The sequence below is a fragment of the Protopterus annectens genome, chromosome 5.part0, assembly GCF_019279795.1.
Source record: "Protopterus annectens isolate FY-2018-M chromosome 5.part0, PAN1.0, whole genome shotgun sequence".
Taxonomy (NCBI): domain Eukaryota; kingdom Metazoa; phylum Chordata; order Ceratodontiformes; family Protopteridae; genus Protopterus; species Protopterus annectens.
This window is the reverse complement of record NC_056735.1, coordinates 280,398,946-280,404,945: the sequence shown is the minus strand read 5'-3', so window position 1 is coordinate 280,404,945 and position 6,000 is coordinate 280,398,946.

Below are 6,000 nucleotides of genomic sequence, written 5' to 3'. Positions count from 1 at the left end.
TATTTAGAGGGAAGGGTGGAGGCAGAGGTAGCTGATTCCAGAAAACCCTGCAGAATTGCCGTGGCAAACCCTGCCCTGCCTCCGGAGATGTGGTCCAATTTCTAGTGTCTGGTGAAAGTGTGTATGGTGGACCAGGCGCCTGCTTCCAGAATGGATTGTGTGTCCAGGCCTTTGAGGAAGGCTTTGGAGGATGCCACAGTCCTGATAGAATGAGATCTTACTCCCTGGGGTAGGTCCTTGCCATGGTGAGATTAGCAGAAGCAGATAGTTTTTCTGATCCTGCAGGAAATGGTTTGTTTTGAGACTGTCTTGCCCAGGGCTCTGGGTTGGAAGGATACAAATAGTTGGTTGGATTTTCTGATGGACTTAGATTTATCTAAATAAATTCTTAGTTGTCTGTGCACATCCAGGGAATGGAGTATCCTCTCACTATCATTAGTGGGAGAGGGGAAAAAGGTGAATGGATTGGTTTAACGACAGTTCGTTGACCACCTTTGGCATGAAGGAAGAGTTAGTGTGCAGGGTCACCCTATCCTTGTGGAAGGTAGCGTAGGCCATGAGAGCTTGTAACTCTGAGCCTTCTAGTAGAAGTAAGGGCCACCAGCAGTAGAGTCTTCCATGTGCAAATTTGGAGCGATGCATCACTGGCTGGTTCGAATGGAGGCAGTGTGAGTTTTTCCAAGATGAAGTTTAGGTCCCAAGGAGGTGGGATGGGTTTTCTTGATGGTCTGTGTGTCTTTCAGGAATAGATTAACATCTAGCCTGGATAGTAGAGGGGGTTCTAGTGGAAAGCAGGCAGAGACTGCAGATAGGTAGACTTTCAGTGAGAGGTATGAAAGGCCAGCCCTGATAAGTTCACACACACATAAGTAAGGACTAGAGGGGTATCTGCTTGAAAGGGATCCCTGTGCCTATGGAGACACCACTTGGAGAATATTTCCCATTTTGACATGTAGGATCTCCTTGTAGTAGGTTTCCTGGCCTCCCTCAGGACTAAAAGCACATCCTCAGTGTAGTGGTGTCTTAAGGGAATTAAAAGTTTATCACCCAGAGTGTTAGACCTAACATCTGTAGGTGAGGGTAAATGAGAGATCCCTTCTGTTGAGTGAGTAGGTCCAAATTGTGGGGTAACTCATGGTGATTGCCCTTGCTAACTTGGCCAATAGGGAGTCACCAGCAAGATTTTGGATTTTTCCTTCCTGATCTTCAGGAGGACTTTTTGAATGAGTGGGACAGGTGGAAATGCATATAGAAACCATATCTTCCATGGAATGCTGAAGGCATCTACCCTCCATGCAAGTGGAGAGTGATCCTTGGTGCAGAATTTCTTCAATTGACTGTTCTTGGGGGAGACGAGCAGTTTTACCTGAGGTGTACTTCACCGGTGGACACTGTCTAGGAAAATGTTCCTGTTCAGCATCCACTCATGCTGTAGAGAGGATGTTCTGCTGAGAATATCTGCTTGTTGGTTGTCCCGGGAAGGAATGTATGTTACCTGCAGGGATAAGTTGTTTCTAGAGACAGGGTCCCACATTTGGATTGTTATCCAGCAAATGAGGTAGGACTTGGTCCCTCCTTGTTTGTTGAGGTACCACATGACTGTGGTGTTGTCTGTGAAGTTTAGAATGTGGCCTGATTGCGGGATTGGGAGAAAGGCTTTCAGGGTCAGAAGGACTGCTGTCATTTCCCTCACATTGATATGTTTCTTTTGGAGGGTAGGATGCTAGATCTCCTGTACCATGAAGGCCTTTATGGTAGCCCCCCCCACACCCTAGGTCTAATGCATATGTGTGCATGTACTGGGTTGGAGTGGGGGTGGGGGGGGTTGAAGTGGAAGGCCTGGGTTCTTTAGTACTTGTTGAATTCATCATCTTAGCTCTACTTTGAGGCAGGGCAAGAGTGTGATCTGAAACTCCAGAGGGTGACCGTGTTGGGGCCACACATCCTTTAAGTACCACTGCAGTTTTTGCATATACATTCTGGACAAAGGCAGCATAGGAATGGTGGCTGCCATTAGCTCCAGGACCCACAAGAATTGTCTTGCAGATATCTGTTGAACCTGCAATTGGTTTTGGACGTGGGTAGAGAGGGAGAGAACTTTGTCCTGAGGGAGGAATGCCTGCATTAGATCTGTTCTGATTCTGCAGCCCAGAAAGATTTTGTCCTGCTGAGGGATTAGGGATGATTTTGGGATGTTGAGGGTGAACCCCAGGCTCTAAAGCAGGGAAATGGTGAACTTCAGATGGTTTTGTAGGGTGTCCTCTCTTTCTGCTAGAATGAGGATGTCATCTAGGCAGGGATACATTTGGACACCTTTGGTTCTGCAAAATACTATAGCTGGAGTTAGGCATTTTGTGAATACCCCAGGTGCAGTAGATAAACCAAAGGGCAAGGCTGTAAATTGAAAGCGTGAGCAGGGCCCAGTGAAACACAAGTATTTTCTGTGGGAGGGTTTTATGGGGATACGGAGGTTGACCTTCTTCAGATTGAGTGTGGCCATGAAGGCCTGGGCTGGCACTAATGGAAGAAGGGTTTGTAGGGATAACATTCTGAATGATGGAACATTTAGGAATAGGTTTAGAAAGGACAGATATAGTATTGGCCTCCAAGGGCCATCTTTTTTGGGGACCAGAAATAATCTTGAGTAAAAGCTTATTCCTTCCTGTCCTGGAGGGACAGGTTCTATAGTTCCTAGGTTCAAAAGGTCCTGTAGGACCTGAGGAATAAGATGTAGTTGATTTTTTGGGGGGAATGGAATGCACCTTATAAAGGGTTTTATCTTCCAAGAGAGGAAATATCCTTCTTGTATTATTGCCAGCACCCAGTGGTCTGAGGTGATGGATCTCCAAAGGGGGAGGCAGTGGGAGAGATGGACTGACAAGGAGAGGTGGGCAAGGCAGTCATGCATTGTTGGAGCCATTTCTGTCCTGAAAGGGCTGCCTTTGATTAGGCTGCGAGGCTGCTGGTCAGGAGGTGGTCTGCCTCCTGGTTCCTCTCCTATGCCTGGAAGAGGATGGGGTAGCAGAGGAGGGTGTCCTCCTGACGAAGGTAGTCTCAGCAGGATATTTTTTGTAATATTTAGGAATGAGAGACACCAGCAGGTGCTTGATGTCTTGCAGTTCTTTACTTTTCTCCTGAAGGTTTTTAAAGAGGTCTACAGACTATTTTCCAAACAGGAGGTTGTGGTCTAGAGGGGCATTCAGGATTTTTGACTTGAAATCCTCTTGTAGGGCTTGAAGGTGTAGCCAAGAGTATCTGTAGAGTACTGATGCAGAAGCTGCAGACCTTGCAGAGGCCTCTGCTCCATCATAACCTCATCTAATGGAGTGTCTGGCCACTTGAGAAGCCAGTTTTGATGCTACCTCTGTCTTGCTAGGGCAGTCAGGAGTGGATGACAGGAGAGTAGAAGCTTGGGATGCAAGGTCCAAAGCATATTTTTTCATATGGGTTTAGTAGTCAATAGCTCTGAAGACTAGCGTGGAAGAGGTATAAACCTTCTTGCCTATCATGTCTATGTTTTTGCTATCTTTGTCAGTAGGCAAAAGAGACGATGAAGGAACCAGTCTTGACTGCTTGTCAGGTGATACACCAATCACTACTGGGTCTGCCAGGGGTGGTTTTACCAGGAATTGTTTTTTTGTCATCTGGAACTTTATAGAAGCGGTCAGGTCTCTTAGGGGCAGAAGGTTGTGAGCCTGGGTTTTTAGATGCTGAAGAGAATGCATCAACGTAGGCAGGAATAACTGGAGGGATGGCTGAAGGAGAGGGAGATTCCACTGAAAGTAAATCAAAGTATCTCTTTTGAGTTTCAATCATTTGGGAAGTGTCCCATTTAAAATATTCTTTCATTTTTGTGATGGTCTCCCCAAAGGTGATATCCTTTGGTGGAGAGTCCCCTTCTATGGATTCTTCATCAGGGGAATAATATTCTAGTGGGGAGGCAATTTGAGATGAATAAGAAAAGGATTTATCTGAAGATGAGGAGGTAGGCCTAGGACTGAGAACAGGAATGATGGAAGGGGAAGAGGCCGTGGTCTCAGCATAGTCAGAAAATGTGATGGTCTTTCATATCCTTATGCAGAATCTGGTGCCCGCATCAGCATTACCCTTCTTAGCGCACATCAGCTAACGGTTGGGTACAGCAAACTAAGCTCAAGCAAGAATTAAACAAAATCCCCAACGGAGTACTTAGCTTTAGATGTTTTAAAAGCAGAGGAGCGAAGTGATCAATGTGATGGTTGACTGCAGCTGAAAAGTTCTCAGGTTTGTGCATACAGACATCACATTTAAGGTCCCTGGTTTATGGCCCTACATGTGACGTCCAACGCACTTACAGCAGCCAAGCTTAAGCTTTTGTATAGGAGACAATTTTCGGGTCGCCTGAGGCAGGGAATCCCACACTAAGAATACTGCAACATAGGAATAGAAGGACATTTCCTCTGTACTACTCCTGTGTGTGTTCTGCATGGTATTGCAGCAATTATCTCATTGTGCTCTAATACTGCTTTGCAACTGTGTTTAAATGTGACTGATTTTTAAAACTGATTTAGCACAAATCTGCTCTGTATATGTAATTGTGAAACATTATCAATGCAATTTTAAATCTGTAGGATAATCTCCTGCTTTTGAAACAGTTTACTTTGTATTATGTTATCCTACTAGAAAATTTACTGTGACCTTTTTTTTCTCTTTTATGTACTTTTTTCATATTGATGTATGGAGCTTTTCTCTCCAGGCCTCCACTGAAAATGGGTTTGTTTTTGCTGACTCATTCAGACTATCCTGTTAAACTTGTGTAATTAAATAATGGATATTTATTTCAGTTTCACTTAGGAGTACAATAAAACATTGCAGATTTTTTTGATCCACCTGTACAGTACTGGAAGTTTTGAAATGTGCAATAATGCTGTTTCGTGGACTGCATTAACTTCATACGTCATCCCTAATAGTAAAGGCTGCTGCAAAATCTGTAGATGATGAAATGAAAATAATTTAAAGACTACACTGTTTTCAGTTAAATAAACTAGTCTGACATGGTGCAGAACTAAAAATGCTCTCTGATTTCATATTAACATATAATTAAGAAGGCAGCTATCACTTCATTTTAAAGGCATTAACAAACAGTCTTAAAGGGATAGGTTTTCTAAAAGGTGCCATGGTGTAAAAGTTATTATTATGCAGAAAACAGAAATAACTGACTTTTTTACCCTACACTTCAAGTATAAAATGGACAAGATTTACATTTGTCAGTTTGCATTTCCAAGTGTTTAACTCCCCGATCAGTGTTTCTAATAGGAAATTACTGCTGGAGCAATTGCTATTATTTGCATGCCAAGAGTGATTCATTACGTGTCTGCTATTCTTTTTTCTCCATGGTTATACAACTGTCAAGTTATCATATTTAGGGGGGAGAGCTATATTATTCTGCAGTCAGCACTTAGGATTAACTATACCTAGGTTTTCTGTAAAACATATACTCCCTGTAAGCTTATTTATATGCAGTTAGTTACCCATACAAGCTCCATTCTATATTCAAAATAAAAAATCTAATCCTGCAAAGAAATGCAAACACATGATAAACAAACAAGATCAATCTGCTTCCATGAATAAATGTGATGCAGGTTTGTCTCTTTCCAGCAAGCACTATAAAAACTTCCAACTTTTAGTGCCATTTTGTTCCTCTATATCATAATGTGAGTGCCTTTTCTCAGTCAGAAAGGTCATTGACTGTTGAATCCAGAACACTGTCTACACTGCAAAACAGTTAAAAGATATAAAACAGTTTGGTTACATAACTGAGGCAGCTGGGACTATACTGTGTGCTAATGTAAGGTGAATCACTCATCAAATTATTTTTTTTTCATGTTTTAGTTTTTTTTATGTCATGCTAATAAAAACTACAGGACATAACAGGAGGCGAAAGGGGGTTGCTCTTACCCATGCTTTGGGCTAAATCTACCAGTGATACTTTGTAGGGCTGAGGATCAAAAGATAAAACCA